Source organism: Pteropus medius, unplaced genomic scaffold, assembly GCF_902729225.1.
Source record: "Pteropus medius unplaced genomic scaffold, Ma_sr-lr_union100, whole genome shotgun sequence".
NCBI classification, from domain to species: domain Eukaryota; kingdom Metazoa; phylum Chordata; class Mammalia; order Chiroptera; family Pteropodidae; genus Pteropus; species Pteropus medius.
The window spans coordinates 27,010,254-27,027,370 of NW_024342471.1; the positions used below are offsets into that span (position 1 = coordinate 27,010,254).

General features: G+C 66.0%; 1 long non-coding RNA gene across 1 annotated transcript; it reads right to left on the bottom strand.

Annotated features, from left to right (window-relative positions):
- Positions 1 to 10,371: 10,371 nt before the first annotated feature.
- Positions 10,372 to 16,815, bottom strand: LOC120603915 (uncharacterized). Its single transcript, XR_005653223.1, has 3 exons — positions 15,359 to 16,815; positions 14,552 to 14,726; positions 10,372 to 12,767 (listed from the first exon to the last, which is right to left on the bottom strand). It is a non-coding gene; the product is annotated as an uncharacterized LOC120603915 (long non-coding RNA).
- Positions 16,816 to 17,117: the final 302 nt, after the last annotated feature.

Below are 17,117 nucleotides of genomic sequence, written 5' to 3' on the forward strand. Positions count from 1 at the left end.
GGGCTTCCAGGTGTTGGCGCCCCTGAGTGAGCTGCTGCAGACCTCGCGTGCAGGTCTTCTTGTGGAGTAAACTTTACCTTTGCAGTACTCCTGGTCCTGGTGTTGTGGGGTGACCTGGGTCTCTGAATGTCTTAACCCCTGGGACCTTAGACTGGCTTTATTTAGAAATAGGGTGGCTGCAGATGTGATTAGTTAAGATGAGGTCTCGCTGGAGTAGAGTGGCCTCCAACCCAACATGACAGTGTCCTTATAACAAGGGGACGCTGGGACAGACACACACTCAGCGAAGGTGCCGGGGGAGGGGGCAGCAGAGACCGGGCGACGTGTCTAAGGCCCAGGAGCCCTGAGATGCCGGCAGCCAGCGGGAGCCGGGGCAGACACTCCCTCTGGGGAAACCGGCCCTGAGGATGCCTTCGCCTGGGACCTCAGGCTTCTGGAACAGGGAACCTGGCTTCTGCTTGGAAGTCCCCAGTCTGTGGCACCTGGTTCTGGTGGCCTCACACACCTCTTGGTCACGTGGGTGCGCCGTACACGCGCGAGCCCCACACGCGTGTGGTCACCGCAGCCTCGGGCCGCCTGTGCGGTCCCTGCCGTGCCACCCTTTTTGTAGCTGGGGACACAGGCCCAGGCGGCTCCTGGCGGGCGGCCGCAGCCCACAGCTTCCCTGTGCAGCTCGCTCACTGCCGGCCCCCAGCCGCCCACACTCCAGTTGTTGGGGACCAGGTTTGTGCTTAAAGGGCAGGAGGCTGACATCAGCCCGCTAGTGAGTTCAGGGGATCCCTGAGGAGCCCTGCGCCCGCGGCTCCCGCGGCCTCTCGGGATGCGGAGCTGGAAGCAGCTTTGCTAAGTCGCCCCCGGCCTTGCGGCGGCCGCCCCGGCCCGTCGGTTTGCAGCTGACGAGGCACCAGCAGTTATTTCTGCAAGAAAAGCGCTTTGGCTCTGTCTTTACTCCTTCAATTATGCAGCCAGGTCTCTGAAACCCCATTCGTCAATGCTGCGGGCTGACTAGGGACCGCGGGGCCCGAGAGGCCGCTGCCAGCCCCGGGATGACCTTGGCCACGGGAAATGCCCTCTGTGATGCCAAAGTTAATTATCTCTGGGAGAAATGTCAGCTGGCCCTAATGAGTTGGAGGTGTGCAGGCAGAGCAGCTCCCTGGCACGCCGGGCACCCAGGGGCCCTGGGGGACACTGGGTGCTGCGCTCAGGGGTGGGCCGAAGCGCACCCCTGATTTTCGTCTTGGCAACTCTGTGGGCGTTGGGGGTTTGAAGCCCCCGCTCCAGGCCTGGCCGGCCTTGGCGAGGGGCGGTGGAATGGGGGAGGGGGGCCACTGCCCCCTGAGGTCAGGATTCAGGACAGCTCCCCGGGCCACCCTGCCCCCACCTCACTCTGCTCCGGGCTCCGCGCTGAGGTTTGTAAACCCGGGGGCCCCGACCCTGGCATAACATCAGAGTTCTTACCTGCTTCCCCCCACCAGACCCCCATGGGCCACCCCTCCCGTCGTCTGAGGGGGGCTTTGTGGCCTCCAGTGTACTGTCCCCAGGAAGGGATGGCCTCGCCCGAGCCTGGGCCACCTCACTCACTCCTGGCGGCACCGAGCGCTTGGAACCAGCCGTCCACAGAGGCGTGAGTGCCACGGAGCGACCGAGGGTGACGCTGCGTCACAGGTGCTGGGGGCTCCGTGTGTGACTGCGCTGGGGCCGTGAGGTCCCTCGGCACCCCCGAACGCAGTCTCGGGGACCTCTGTGAGTCCGGCGGACGTTTCCTTTCAAAGCGACGCCGCCTTCAACTGACCAGACGCCCCTGGCCAGAAGCTCCTGTGGGCGCTGCCGCCTCAACCGGCCAGGCCAACGCCATCCCGGCCGGCGCTTCATTTACCAATGAGGAAACAGAGCCAGAGGCCCAAGCAGCCTGACCAGGGGCTCCCGGGGAGCAAACGGGGAGCAAACGGCAGGGCCAGGAGCAAGGCCGCGACTTGGAGCTGGCACCCCCTGCTGCGGCTGCCTCGGGCTGTGGCCGCGTCCTGCACCCCCTGCAGCCCTCTGCACCCTGGGACCCGGCCCCTGGGCACGGGAGTGGCGGATTTGCCTGCAGCCCCCTCCCAGCCACTGCCCGCCCCCATTGCAGATGGCTCACCCCCTATGCCCTTCCTGCCCCCCAGCTTCCTGGGAGGCAACCAGAGATTAGCTGCCTAAACAATTAAAAATCCTGTTTACCGGCAATGCGGACTATTTCAGGTTTCACCTTTCAGCCAATCAATGCCCAGTCTCTGCAGGTCAATACGCTGCTCTCTGGAGCTCGGCAGCCGGAGGGTGGGCCCACCTGGGGGTGGGGCAGTGAAGGGCTCAGAGCCCTGCGGGACTCTCTTCTGTCCTGTCCGGGGACCTCACCCCGTGCCACCCCTCGGGGCCTAAATGCAGATGGCCCGGGCTTGTGAAGAGCACTGTGCCCCGTGTCCAGCAAGTGCTCAGTGGACGCCGGGAGCTCCGATGGTGGGAGCCACCCCCTTCCTCGGCGTCCACCCGCTAGGGGCTCAGAGGGGTGGGGGTCTGGGCGCCTTGGTGGCTCTGGGCCTCAGCCCCCTCGGCCGTGCTGGGGGAGGGGCTTTCTCGCCTCGGTCCTGTCCCTCTGCTCCACGGGGGTGTCAGGCTCCTCTGCCTTCCCTCTTCATCCTGGAGACAAACGCGGGGCGCGGGGCTGAGGGCAGGTGGAGAGCCACCCCACCAGGCTGGCCTCTACCCCCAGGGCAGTCGCGAGCTCTTCCCCAAGGCGCTGAGGACCCGGGACCCTGCACGCAGGACCCGGGCTCAGGCAGCGCGGCCTCTCGGGGAAGCTGCCAGAGGCGCTGCTGAACCTGGAGAGGGGAAGGGAGGGGGTGGGGGGGCAAAGAGCCACCTGGCACGGACCCCAGCCCAGGTGCTCGTGCTCGTTCGTTCGTTCGTTCGTTCATTCATTCCCTCATTCCCTGCTCACCACCACCATCGCCAGTCTCGGGGGGGCGCTCCGAGGGGCCGGGCACTCACACCCAGGCCGGCTGCAGCCCCTGCGGGACCCCGCCGGACAGGAAGCAAGGCGGGACGAGCAGTGATCAAGGCGGCGGTTTGGTGGCTGTGTGGAGGGACATCAGGCAGAGGGGACAGGGCTGTTTGGTGAGGGCCTGGAGTGGAGGGTCATGGCCAGCCACCCTGTGCCTGCGTCGGGGAGCTGCATGAGATGTGATAGCCAGAGGCACGGCACTGGCGAGGACAGGGAGGGGGACGGGTCCCCAGGGCTGAGCAGGGGCGCTGCCTTGGCGGCCGTTCACCCCCAGCTGCATGTGAGCTTGGCACCAGGTGAGGCTGTGGGGACAACAGGCGGGGGACCCTGGACTCCCTGGGAGGATTCCAGAGAGGGTTCTGGAATTACATGGGGGGCGGGGCTCCAAGTCGACGGGCCGGCCAGTGACCCCTGGCCCCATCCACGCAGACAGCAGGGGCTGGAAAGCCAGGACGACAAGCCTCGTTCTGGGCATGAAATTCAGCATCTCGTCTCCTCTGTGCCCTGTGAGGGTGGCCGGTGCCCTGTGAGGGTGGCCGGTGCCCGCCGGCAACAGGGGCCGGGGAGGCGGGCACTGAGCCTGCCAGACTCCCGGACAGCGGGCGCCACACGAGGTGGGAGAGGACCTCCCCCGGGACACAGGAATGCCCCCCAAGACGTGGGGTGGAGGCCGAGGGGCCGAACGAAGCCAACCGCGCCCGCCGCAGTGGGGTGTGTGGCCCTGACCCCCACCTCGGGGCCTCGGATGGGCCAGGATCCTGGGGACGCTGTCGCCTGCCAGCCACAGCTCCCGTCCCGCACAGAGACTGGGGCCTGGTGGCCACGTGGGCACAGGCCTCGTGGGGTGAGCCGGGAAGCGGCCGTGTTCCTTACTAGGCTGTTTGGTGTTAGACGTTCGAGGCCCTGTTTTGTCACTCAGATTTGTCCTGGGAGACAGATATATATATTTTAGGGCACTTGTGACATATTCATTGGTGGGAATAATTAAGAAGCCTGACCTGATCTCGGGGGCCGGGGGGGGCCTGTGTTGTCACTGCATTTAGTAACACTTCCGGAAATCACAAGCTCATGATTAGAAATCACTAGAAAAGTGATGCCACCATCTAGGGAGGAGGTGGCTCCAGGTGGGGGTGGTTGGGGGAGTGGTGGCACTGGGGCCACCACTCACCGGGGTGTGGCCCGTCCCCCAGGCCTGTCCAGGCTGTCACTCTGAAGGAGGGCCAGCCTCCTCCAGCCCTGGAGAGGCTCCTTCCTCCCCCGGGGGGCTTGTGGGGCCAGGACGGGGGGCGGGCTCTGGGAGGAGCTAAGCGCCCCGGTCTTGGGGGGCCAGGCGGGCACTGCAGTCTGAGGCGGCATTGGCCCTGCTGTCCCATACATCACGGAGCCTGTGGGGCTCGCTGAGCACCCACTGTGCGCAGGGGACCATTTGTCCTGGGCTTTGACGCTCGTCCTTGGGGAGGTCAGACACATGTTGGGAGTGACGCGGGTGCTGTGGGCTCTAGGGGATGGTCCCCGGGGGTTCTGACAGCTGACCCGTTGCAACGTAGGTGGCCGAGGGCATCACAGGCCACATGCCTTTCGAAGTGCTGTCCTGCCTGCCCTCTGGACCTGCACTGCCAGGTCCCCACCCCAGGACACGGAAAGCGGGGGGCCTTCTGCGTTCGCAGGCAGGGAAGTCGATGCCACTCACCGCGGCCGTGCAGACGGTGGCAGCTGGGAGCAGCAGCGAGCCTGTGGCTCTGGGTCAGCCCGGCCCACAGCCGAGGGAAAGTGACTCAAGAGGCCCCCTCACCCAGCCCCACACCCCCGTCCGGCTCAACCCAGCTTCTTGGAAAAGGCTATTCTTGGGTCTGCCCAACAGGTGCCCAGCTTGGAGTGCGAGTCACACTGATGTCAGCCTCCCAAAGTGTCCTGGTCAGGCGTCGAGGTCGCCTCTGCCTCTGGCTGGACAAGCGCCCTTGGCCGGCTCTGTGGGGAGGGCTCCAGGGCTCGCTGGCCTCTGAAGTCTGTACTCCCAGACCCTGCTCAGGGCCTAGGACGAGGGCCCGAGACGGCAGCGTGGGCATGGCTGCCACCTCCCCCAGGAGCCACTCTCCGCCCCTTCCTGTCCCGTCACTGTGTCACCGTGTCATTGTTGGGCCCGAGCTGCTCTCTAAGCTGGCGTTCAGGTCCGACTCCAGGCCAGGCCTGCACTAGGCTCCTGCCCCAAAGGCTGGGCGTGGTGACCACCCGGGTCACGGAGGAGGCTGGCCGCCTGTCCCGGCACTCAGGGCATTGGGCAGGGGCCCAGCAGGGAGGTCCTGAATAAACCGGTGAATGCTTCAGCCTCAGGGTGCATCCAGGGGCAGGAAGAACCCATTTTAAGGGGCTGGTGTTGCTTCTGGGGCCCCTGGGGCCCAGGGAGGTGTCCGGGCTCCAGCGTGTGCAGTCTTCGGCCCCAGGCTTCCCTGTGCTTGGTTCTGAGGCACCAGCATCAAAGGCGCGGCCCATAGGTGTCCCCCCCGAGGCCCCCGGGCCCCAAGGTGGCCCTCACACAGGTACCAGGCCCGGTGCTACTTGTCGGAAACGTGGGGAAGGAACCAGCACGGAGGCCACGGGGTCAGTGATGGATGAAGGGAAATTTATGTTTTTTGGCATCCGGCTGCCTCTGCAATGACGTAATCAGAAGGTTTCCACTGACGGAGCAGTAAAACCACTCAGAACCGTGAGCGCACGGTGCTTCGGCAGAGCCGGCTGCAGGCTTTGTGGCCTTGGCGAAGGTCACTCCAGGGGCTCATGGAAGCTGCCTCGGGGCACTCCCAGGCTGAGCCCCAAACCCAGGCAGGCCCCCAAGGAGGGCTGCAGTCAGTCCTGGACTGAGCAGCCCCCCATGGCTCTGGGAATGTGGCCCCATCAAGCAATTACTGCAGCAAGAGTTAGCTGGTCGACAATCTGCTCCCTCTAACCCAGACGAGATCAGCTTAGTGGGGTGTCTCGACTGTCCTTGTGGGGGGTGGGGACAAGCTGATGGGGAAGGGTCTGGGGGGAGGGGAGGCAATGGGACTGGAGCAACCTCAAGGTCAAAGAGGGGTGACCGGGGCTCCCGATGCCACCCTTGGACCAAACAACCCCAGCTCACCTGGAGCAGGAAGCAGGCCTGGCATTTGTTATCTGTCATCTCGGTGAAAAAGCCAGCACGGGATCTATCTCCTTGGGGGTGGGAGGTAGGGAGCAAGCTCGGGGAGCTGCATGTAAGGCCTGTGTGCCACTCTCCCTTGTCTTGGGACTCTGCGGCCACCATCAAGACCCACACAGACACCTGGGGCTACACTGGACACCTCCACCGACACCCCCTTGGCCATTTTCAGTGACAGAGCCATAGGTGGTGGGACCCCCTGGCCAGGACTTCTCACTGGCCCATGCTCGGCCTTCCACAGAGATGAGGGACCCACAGAGGCGGCCGAGGGCGAGCGGCCGCTGGGCTGGGAAGGGCAGGCAGGGAGGGAGGGAGGCAGGCCTCGGGTTGTCCTCGCCGCCAGGCCAGAGTCACCCTCCGGGGTCCGCGTCTGCAAAGGCACCAGGCCTTGATGCTTGGGGCTGGCCGCTGCAGTGGACGGGTCGAGTGTGTGCACACAGGGCCCACACCCACTGGCCCCCACAACCTGATCGGTGGGTCCACGTCGCCCAGTGTCACTGCTGCGCGACCACTGCCCTCACCGCGTGGCTTCCCCGAGCCCAAGTGAGCACCACCCCTGAGGGAGGGAGCACCCCGGGGGTAGCGAGCACCCCATCACCGAAAGCATCCAACAGAAGCATCCAGCTCCCAACCAGCACAAGGGAGGCCGGGTCCCAGGCCCAGCCCTAGTGCCTCCCTGGGGCATATACCGACACAGGGGGCGTCCTCATGCTCCGCCAGGTGTGGGCACCATCAAGGTCAGCACGGGACAGCCTGGCAGAGCAGGCAGCACTCAGGCCCCGGGGGGCTCCGTCTGCAGGGCGAGCCCCCAGTGGACGCAGCCACAGTGCGGGGCCCCCGAGGGCGGCCATCACACCTCCCTGTGGCTGCGGGACCCGGCCGCCTCTCAGAGGACGTCACCTCCACATGCACACGTCTCGAGCATGCTGTGACACTTGTGCCTGTCCCATGCAGGGAACCCAAAACCCCAGAAGACGCCCGTGTGGACCCTGAGAAAGGCCATCTTGGTGGCGGCGTTTTCACGCCATCGACGTGGGTTCAACGTGGCAGCCTCTTGTTCCCTACTCCAACGAGTGTGGCTTTTCCTTCTTCTTAAAGTCACCTTTGCAGCGATCACAGATGAATATTTATAGGGCAGGCTGATTGTGGCTCTGATCCTGTTGGATCAACACCCTGGGCCTGTGAGGACACCCAAGGGAGATAAGGCTGCTGCGTTGAGCCCAGGGCCCCGCCGGCCTCCTGCTGGGAGAGGAAGGGGGAGAGGCAGATACACCTCTGACCCAAGCAGACGGCGCCAGGTGCCACCGGGCCCTGAGGACCAAGGGAAGTTGGGGGCTCTGGGCGTTGGGTTGCCTGCATCCACAGGGTGACAATCAGGCGTCAGGGCCCTGTGGATGTCCACCAGGGCAGCTGGAACTGTGCAGCCCGGGACCCCTGGGGTCCACCTTGGAGAGGAGTTCTCGGAGGGGCCCCCTTCTACCCGCTTCTGCAGAGGCCAGGGGGGCAGGGAGCAGGCGCCCCGCAGTCATGGCCCTGCGCTTGCCTGGAGCGATGGGACGGGTGGGTCGGCAGGGAGCACCCAGCATCCGACACAGGAGTCCACGAAGCGGACGAGCTGCAGAGGGGCCGGTCCAGGGGCCCAGGCCCATCGTCCTGCGTGTCCACACTTGTTTTAAAGTGGCCAGTCTCCGCCTTCAGAGCCTGGGGTGGGGCTGAGGGCTCAGGGCTCAGCCTGGACCCCAGCGCCCCTCCAGTGCCCCCTCCCCACCCAGAGCTCTGAGTGGGTGCGGGTTCGCTGTGAGCAGGCCTGAGGCCCCTGCGCTGACCTGAGCCACGCTCACCCTCTGGGAGGCTCCGAGTGCGCCCGTGGGCCGGCCCCAGCCCCGGGGGTCCTGCCAGAGGACAGTAGAACTGTGACCCTTCTGGGCGGGGTGTCTGGAAACAAACTGCTCTGTGCCGGCATCACGGCGACGAAACGGGGCTTCCTCAGCCGTCAAAGGGGTTTCCTCCCGTGTTACAGTGATGTGCGCACATCGGCTCCGCTGTGCGTGTGTGTGTATATGGGAGCGTGTGTGCCTGTGTAATGATGTGTGTGATAATATGTGCATGTGTGCCACGTGCATGTGTGTGTCTATGTGTGCCGTGCATGCATGTGTTACGTGTGCACAGTGTGTGCACACATGTGAGCATGCTACATGTGTGCACGTGTGAGGTCGTGTGCCTGCGTGTTTGAGTTTGTGTGTCTGCTGCGCGCAGCATGCAGACGCGATATTGTGCATGTGTAATATTGATGACGTGTGTGCCTGTATGTGCTTGTATTATTTACACATATTATTGTTCTTGGCGACCATGTATTGCGTGTGCAGATGTGCATGTGTGTGAGTATTCACGTGTGTGCCCGTGTGGCGTGTGAAGGTTGTCGCCTGTGTGTTTGAGTTTCGCGTGTCACCAGCAACTGCATCTGAGGCGTGTGTGTGTGAGCGTGTGTGTATGTGCTTGTGTGTGCCTGTGTGTTGTGCATGCATGTGTTACACACGCACAAGTGTGTGCGCGCATGTTACATGTGTGCACGTGTGAGCATGAGTGTATGTGCCTGTGTGTTTGAGTTTGTGTGTCTGTATGCATGCAGGCACGTGTGCGTGTGTGCATGCCTGTTTGCACATGTGCGTGTGAGTGAGTGCTGTGGTCAGGCAGTGGGTGGCCTCCCAGGTGCAGGGGGCCGGTCATGGTCCTCCCGCAGGCCGATGGTGTGCCTCGTCCCACAGGCACTTCATACCGGCTCTGCTCCACAGGCCTCGCCGACGGAACAGCCTCCCCAGGCTCCGCCAGATGTCGTGTGCCTGTGTGTACCAGGGCGATGGGGATGCGGCGTGAGCTGCAGGGTAGCGATGAGCTGAGGCTGGGCTGCTGGGGCCTCATAAAGGCTCTGAGAAGTCCCGCAAGCGACTGCTTGCTCCACCTGCTGAATGCAAATACCCGCCAGTGGATATCGCTTGAGGATTCTCCCCTGTGCCTCAGGTCGGTGATCCTGCCACCCGGGCAGGACAGAAGCTGCCTGTGCCAGGCCTCGGCAGAGAGGGGCCCGGCCCAGCCCAGAGACTGAGGTCTGCGGCTCTGACCCTACACCGCTCCTGGCTGTGGGCCCAGCACCCTGCCTGCCAACCCCTGCCAACCTGTGGTGGCCCCATTGCTGGCCCAGGGGCCGGGTCCCCTGGGAGCTGCTGGAAGTTGGGCAGGGGGTACCCTGGTTGCCTCACCTCCCTCGGGAGCTGGACCGAGCTCTTCCCAGGCTGCCCCCTCTGAGAGGCCCCTGTGGTCCCCACCCCTCTCCACCTTCAGCCACTCAGCACCTGCAGCTCATCTGTCCCTAACCTCTGCTTCCCCCCCCGCTGCGGCGCCCCCCATAGCTCTGACCTCCTGCTTCCTTCCTGTGAGGACCCCGGGACTCCACTTAGGGTTCGCCCACACAACTGGGGTCACCGCCCATCTCAAGACCCTTCGCTTCCTCACACCTGCAAAGTGGGGATTAGGTTGTGGACCTCCCAAGGGAGGGCGCTGTTCCGTCTGCCCCACGGGGACATTTTCCTCCAGCAGACTGGGCCGGGTCATGGGAGATCCCTTACAGCCCACCGCCTCTGTGACCGTGGCTCTAGGGTGGCCGTCTCCTGCCCCCACCCCCACCCGAGTGTCCAGCAGGCGAAGTGGGTCGAGTCAGAGGCTGTCCCCTCTGCATGGCTCGGGTCCCGAGGAGTGCAGGAGCTCGGCCCTCACGGTGTGTGGGCTGTGCCCTGAGCCCAGGCGGTGAGGGTCAGTGGGGAGAGGGGGCGAGGCTGGACACCGAGCCCACATGGCCCTATTGTTGTTTTTCTTATTGAGGTGAAATACACATAACGTGAAATTAACCATTTTTATTTATTTATTTACTATTTAACAATTTTTATTATGGTGACGTTGGTAAACGAAAGCCGGTGAGCTTCAGGTGCATGACTCGACCGGAAGGCACGTACACATCGCACTGCGTGTTCACCGCCCGTAGTCAGATTTCTTTCTGTCACCATATATTTGATCCCTTTTACCTCCTCTGTACAGGGGACCTTCACGCTGTGCAGCCGCCACCTCCATCCCGCCCCAAAGGAGGCCGAGTTCCCATCGGCCTCCATCCCCCCCTGCCCCTGGTCACCACTCTCTGCTTCTGTCCCTCGGGACGTGCAATCCTGGACCCTTCATGTGAATGGCATCGCTGCACGTGGCCTCCTGTGTCCGGCCTCGTGCACTCAGCATGGTGTTTGCGAGCATCGTCCTCACTGTAGCCGCGATGGCGCCTCCTTCGGACGGCCAAGCTCTGTCCCCACCCCTCCCCTGGGTCTACCTGTCAGCAGCCGGACATTGGGTGGTGTGCACCTCGCGACTGACGCTCCTGCAGCAGGCATCTGTCTGAGTCCTTGTCCCCGTGCCCCGGGGCACGTGCGGAGGGGCGGAACCGCTTCCAGGAGCGGCCACGGCGTTTGCCACGGGGCCGCACGGATTTGCGTCCTCACGGGCCAGTGCGAGGTTCCGGTTTCCCCACATCTGGGCCAACACGTGCTCCGTTCCGGGTTTTGGCTTCTGCTGTTTCGCTGCCGCCCTGGTGGGGGTGAGGCGGTGTCACCGTGGCCCCTGGTGACGTGACGTTGAGCGCCTTTTCGTGGGTCTGTTGGCGTCTGCGTGTCTTCTTTTGGGAGATGTCCACTCGAATCCTCGTCCATCGTTTCGCTGGGTGACCGGGGCTTATCCCAACAGAGAGCCGCCCAGCGGTCGGCCGAGTCATTCATTCACTCGCTCATTTGTTGGTTCTCGCCATCCTCCGAGTCGAGAAGGCCTGATGGCGCTGAGTGTGACCGTGGGGCCTTCTCCGAGCTGACGCCACAACCGCAGCTCCCGCCAAGGCCTCGGGCAGGGACTCTGTCCACACCTGGGCTCAGCCTCGTCACCAAGGAGGGGCCGAGGCCCCAGCTCACAGGGTGGAAGCCGAGGCTCAGAGACGTGAGTCACCCCTCTTCTCCCGCAGGCTCGGCAGCCAGGCCCCGCCCCCAGGGCCCCTCCTCCACCGTGCAGGGGGCTCAGACGCCAAGGGGTCCCGGGGCACCGCGCCCCTCCCCTGCGGCTGGAAGACGTGGTGCACGTGAGGGCTGCCCACCCGCCCCGCCAGCAGCCCTGGGGACCGAGCTTCAGGAAATGCTCTCAGCCAGAAGCCACTGCTCCCAGGGGCATACTCACAGCTCCATTACTGTCCTGCTTCCAGGAAGGCTCTGCCCCCACCCCGGCGGCCCGCCCCGCCCTCCGCCCAGCACTCGGGGCCACGCGGCAAGGTGCCCGGGACGCAGAAGCCGCACGTGTCCCCGCTCGCCGCTCCGAGGCCCCCGGGGACAGCCCCAGCGGGATCCGGACACAGCCATGCTCCTAGAGCCTCAGGTGCCCTGCTCGGCGGGGACAGGGACGTTCCCCGCCACCCAGGGCCGATGGTCCCCCTCACCGACGCCCCCGCTCATAACTGCCTCCACTCGGTCCGCAGACTCCATGGGCAAACTCTCAAGCAGCAGCCGGAGCCCGAGCGGTCCCCCGTGGCACCGTGGCCTAGCTGACCAGAGCTGTCGGCCTGGTGGCCTGGGGCTCCTGACCTCTCCGCCAGCTCTAACCTCAGCCCTGCAGCACCTCGACCAGAGTGGCCACGCCCCTGCCCAGCTGGCCGTGCCACAGCGCCCTGGCCTCCATGCTGCCCCCCGAGAGGACAGACTGCCACCTCCAGATGTCAGCCTGCCGTTCCTCTGACATCACTTGGGCACTGTCCATCCCCCACAGAGGCCTCCCTTGACCGCTGACCTACTCTGCCACCCAGGCTGTCCCCACACCGTCCCCTCCAGAGCCCCTCGCCCGCCGTGCAGCACTGCGTGCAGCCCTCGGTAACGTCTGCGTCCCCTCTCACGTGCGGCTAGCGGAACCAAAATGACCTAAACCAAAGCAGATCAAGGGTCCGGTCTGCAGTCAGCCTCGCCCCGCTTCGGGACCTCGGCAGCCGCAGGCAGCCACGACCGCCGGCGGCTGAGAGCAGTGCCGCCCGCCAGCGTGGACTGACCCCTGCGTGGCACGTCGCTGAGACCGTCCTTGGTGGCGAGGGCGGGGGGAGGCGGCCGCTTTACTCCCCTGCATGCACGAAACAGGTCCCATCACCTGCCACCTTTCTGAGGACACCCAGGGGTGCCGGGGAAGGGCCTCGGTGTCCTCCAGGCCTCTCTAACACTTGGCCACCTCCCCGGGCGCTTTCTCAGCATCCAAGGCAGGGGACGCAGGGTCTGTCGTTGCAGCCCTGGTGAGGGGCCTCTGGGGAGCAGCAGGGACCAGACCGCCAGCCACTGCCCAGTTCTGCCGCGCCCAGCCATGTGACCTTGGGCAAGTCAGCTCCCCTCCGAGCCGGGCTCCCCTTCAGAGATAAAGGGGGTAACAGGATACCCGCCTCTTAGGGATGATGCTTCAAAGACCGACAGATCGTCCACACAGAAGCTTCCGGAACGCCCGCGAATGCTGGTGTTGTGGATAAATGAAGAGAGCTCTGTCATCTGGGTTTGTCCTAGAGACCTTGGGTGCCTCTGGGGACAGCCACCCACACCAGTCCCATCGCTGCCGGGACAAGGGTGATTATGCAGGTGACTGATGGCACACGGCCTGCTCACACCCTCCCCCTCCCTCACCACCCTGGAGCAGCATGTGCAGGAGCCAGCCTCGGGGACAGGCCTGGCCTCCGCCCGCCTGCAGGCCCAGCCAAGGGGTCCTGGCTGCCTCGACCCACCCCACCCCTCCCTGAGGACGGAGGGCAGGGAGGGGCGGGGGCCACGTGTGCGTGTGCGGGGAGCTCCGTGCGGCCCTCCCACTCCCAGAGAGAGATCCAGTGGCTGCTCAGCCTCCAGAACACTGTTTGGACCAGGGCGCCTGAAACGTCTCGGGGTCCCCGCCTCCCTCGGGGTGAACCAGGCAAGGGCCCTGGGTCTGGGGGCAGAGCCGGACTGGCTCCGGCCAACTCCGGCTGGCATCCGGTGGGCGTGCCCCCTCTTGGCGTCCCCCGCCTCAGCCTCCCAGCTCCCTAGAACGTCCCACCGTGCGGCCGGCCTCGCTTGCCCGCCTCCCCCCACCACGCTCCTGCCCTAGGGACTCCCAGGAAGCTCCCGGGCCTCGGGGCCTGGCTCGCAGGGGGTCAGGCACAGCTGCCCTTCCCCCACGTGCCCTGCTGGGCTGGGCCTGCAAGGCGCAGAGACGGGGAGGGTTCCGAAACAGCCTTCCAGGACAGTAGGTCCCCCAGTGGCCTGCGGTCCTGCCAGGGTGAACAGCGAGGTAACTGCCCGCCATCCCCACCCCCGCACGGGCCCTGCACCCAGCCTTCAGGGAGGGGGGCCACCCTTTTTTGCTGTCCCCCATCCTGTGTCCTAGGGGACCCCAAGGCAAGGAGACCTTCCCAGCTCACGCAGCCGTGGAGGGCGGTTGGCCCTGTGAGGACCCAGGATGGGGGCATTCGGGAGCGGCCAGGGCGGGCGTGTGGGGTCTCCTACTCCCATGGGGCCCCCGGGAGTGGCCTGGGTGGAGACAGACAGCACATTGGCCCGGCTCCCCGTCCAAGGTGACCCGTGGGCATCATCACTCAGGGCTGGCTCGGGAGCCTCTAGAGGGAGGCACGGGGGCCCCGTCACCGACTGATCTGGGCCCCGATTCTGGGCAAAAGGGCACAGCCCAGGGGGCACAGGTGGGGCCCTGGGTGACCTGGGTTGGGCCCTGGTCCCTGGAGGCCAAGAGCAGGGCGGAGGCTCCCTGCCCGCCCAGGCCCTGGGAGTCACCCGGGGCTGGGCTGCGGGGCCTGAGACGCTGTGCCCGGCTGCAGGGCCTCTGGACTGGGCTGGGCTAAAAATAGCAGGGGGATGGCAGGGCAGAGACAGCCGGTGGGAGGCTCACGGGGAGGGGCTGGAGGGGACAGGGGATGGCAGCCTGGGCCCAGGACTGGCCGTCAATGGCGCTGGCGCACCCACCCTGCTCCCGGTGGCCGGCCAGCCCCGGCCCAGCTGACAGGCTATTTTTTCCCTGCTTGACTAAATATGGTCAGGGAGCACAGCCCGAGGGGGCCACTTGGCCGGCTGCGTGTTTGGGATGCTTGGCGGGGTATATAAGGACTGCAAAGGTGAGGCCGGCTCCTGATACTAGGGGGGCCCCCACACCCGCTGCGGCCCTCGGTCAGCCCGCCCCTCCCTCCCCTCCCCCACTTTTGAGCGAGTGTGAGCCTGCACACCCGGGACTGTCCCCTTTTGTTCCAGCTTGACCTCTACCTTGCGCTGACCCCAGCTGGGGTTGCAAAAGCGTCCTGCAGACACAGCCCTGGGCGGGGAGGGGCTCAAGGTGTGCGGGCTGCGAGGTCGCTTCTCCTCAACTGCCTCTCGGCTCTCGAGCTGTCTCCCCCTCTCAAGATCTCCCTCCCGCGAAGTCCGCGCTGCTGCAGGAGGGCTGGGGGAAGGGCGGGGGTGCGGAGAGGGGGTGCCTGGTGTCTTCTTCCTCTCTGCCTCCCCCACCCCCAAGTGCGGACGCGTCGGGAGCTCCGGCCTCCCCTCCTCTGCATTCGCGATTGGCTCCGGGCGAAGGTGGATGGCGCTGCCGCGGCTGCGGCGCCTCCCGGAGAGCCGTAGAGCCGGCGCGGGGCGCGCGGTGCCGGAGCCGGGAGCCGGGAGCCGCGACCCTGCGCCCGCCGCCGCCGCCGCCGCCCGCCCGGCTCGAGGGGCTCCGCGGTGAGTCCCGCTCCGCCCGCCCCGCCGCCCCCGCGAACTTGCCGGCGCCGCGGTGGGGGGTGTGCCCGGCCGCGTGGCTCCGGCGGGGGCGCCTCGGAGTTTTCTCTTGGCCGCCGGCATCGTCCGCATTTGGGAAACTGCAGAGCCAGCAGCCGGCAGGGCCGCGAGGGCGCGTCCAACCGGGATGCGCGAACTTTGACGCGCGGGCATCTCGCAGGGGAGCCGGCGCCTCCGCCGCTGGGGGGGCGGGGGCGGGGGTCGCGGCACGGGGTGGGGGCGCCGGGGCTGGGGAGGGAGCGCGAACCTGCCCCAGGCGACGAAGCGCCGCCCAGACAGGACTGTGGCTGAACTTACCTTGGAACTTGCAGCAGTGACCAGGGATGCTGGGCAGGGGTCCCCGGGCAGGGCGGCCAGGTCGAGGCTCCGGACTTTTGCGGCCTCCCCAACAGGTGGGGAGGGTCCCTGTGCCGGGCGTGCACAGCCCGCACACGTGGGCGGAGACTGGGGGCCTGCAGGGGAGCAAGACCCCCACGTGCTGGGGGGCTGGGGGCTGGGCGGGCCACGCAGAGGGCGCTGGAGGAGGCCCAGGGCATGGGGCCAGCTCACTGTCCCTCAGGGCTCCTTGGAGGTGGCTCGGTGCTGCTTTTCTGTCAAGGTGGGAAACTTTTGCAAAGTGGCTGAGGTTTATTTGTGAGCAGGTGGAAGCTCACAGGGGGCTCCTGCTGGGTCTGGGGTGACTCTCCTGCCCTTTGACCTCCAGGCACCATCCCCATGGGCACCTGAGAGGCAGGGCGAGGGAGGGTCCCAGGCCTGAGCCATGGCTGCGCCCAGCCCCTGAGGCCTCACGGGTCAGAGGTGGCCAGGGGACCTAGACCTCAGGCCCCGTTACCACCCAGGGCCTCGGGCGAGGGGGAGCGGGGCCTGGCGGCTTGCCACGCGCCCTTTCCTCTCCTTGGTGACACAAAGATGACAGATGACAGTGGCCACATGGAAGGGGGACAGCGCCTCTCGGTGTCTCTATGCTGAGCGGCTCTTCCGTTAGTGGGGCGCCTCTCAGAGCCCCGATCACTCATCCCCATGTGAGCTGACCGCGTAGCCGCCCCTGCACGGTGCAGGCTCTGCAGACACGGCCCGGGCCGGGCAGCAGCGTTCAGACACCCTGCTCACAGGGCAGGGGCGGGCAGGCTGCCGGCTGGGGAGGGGCGGGCAGGTCACCCGGGACCTTGTCTTTGCTGACAAAAGCGAAACTGGCCCGGGCCTCCCTGCCAGGCCAGGGTCAGCTCCCAGCCACCCTCGGACAGAGCCCCAGAGGCCCGACCCCTGTGTCTGCACTGGGCTCCCCCTCAGCAAGCACCTGCCCTGCGCCCTCTGCCTGCAGGTACCTCTCCACGAGCGGCACCCTCCTTCCGGGCCCCAGCCTCACCTGTGGGCCCCCCGGGCGTGGCGAGGCCTCCTTCCCATGACTCCGAGGGTCTCTTTCCTCCCTTCCCGCCGTGGGGACGGGGCCGACTGGTGTCGCCATGCTCTGGGCCTCGGGGCGGCCGCAGCAGTTGGTGGCAGGAGGGGTCTCTGCTCTTCCTCACGGGGCTTTGGAAGCACGGAGGGAGGACCCTCGGTGCCGGCTAGCCCGCTTGCGAAGTTTGCTTAAACCCTCTCTAACGGGCTCGTTAGAAGCCGGAGAGCACCGGGGAGATTCATTAAGAGGACAGCGGCCCCTGCGTTTGACTGTAAATTGGTATTGATCGAGCGGAGGCTGGGCGCCGGCCACAAAGAGCCAGGTGAGGACCGGCCGCCCCGGCCGCCCCGGCCGCCCCGGGTGCCCACGGGAGCCGCCTGCTCGCACGAGCATCGTTTCAGGAGCCTGGGCAGAGGTGGTGATGCCAGGAGTGGACAGAGGAGGACGAGGAGGAGGCAGGGGGCAGGAGCCAGCCCCAGGCCCTCGCGGGGCTGGGCGTCCGCCCTGTGACCGGGCTGAGGCACCAAGGGAGCCGGCCGAGGCCCGGGTCCCCTCTCAGCAGCGCCCAGCCACCCCGTGGGGACTCAGGCTCCACCTGCGAGTGCCCTTCTCACGAGCATCTTCGGAGGCAGAGACGCCAAGCCCCGCCCTTGGGGT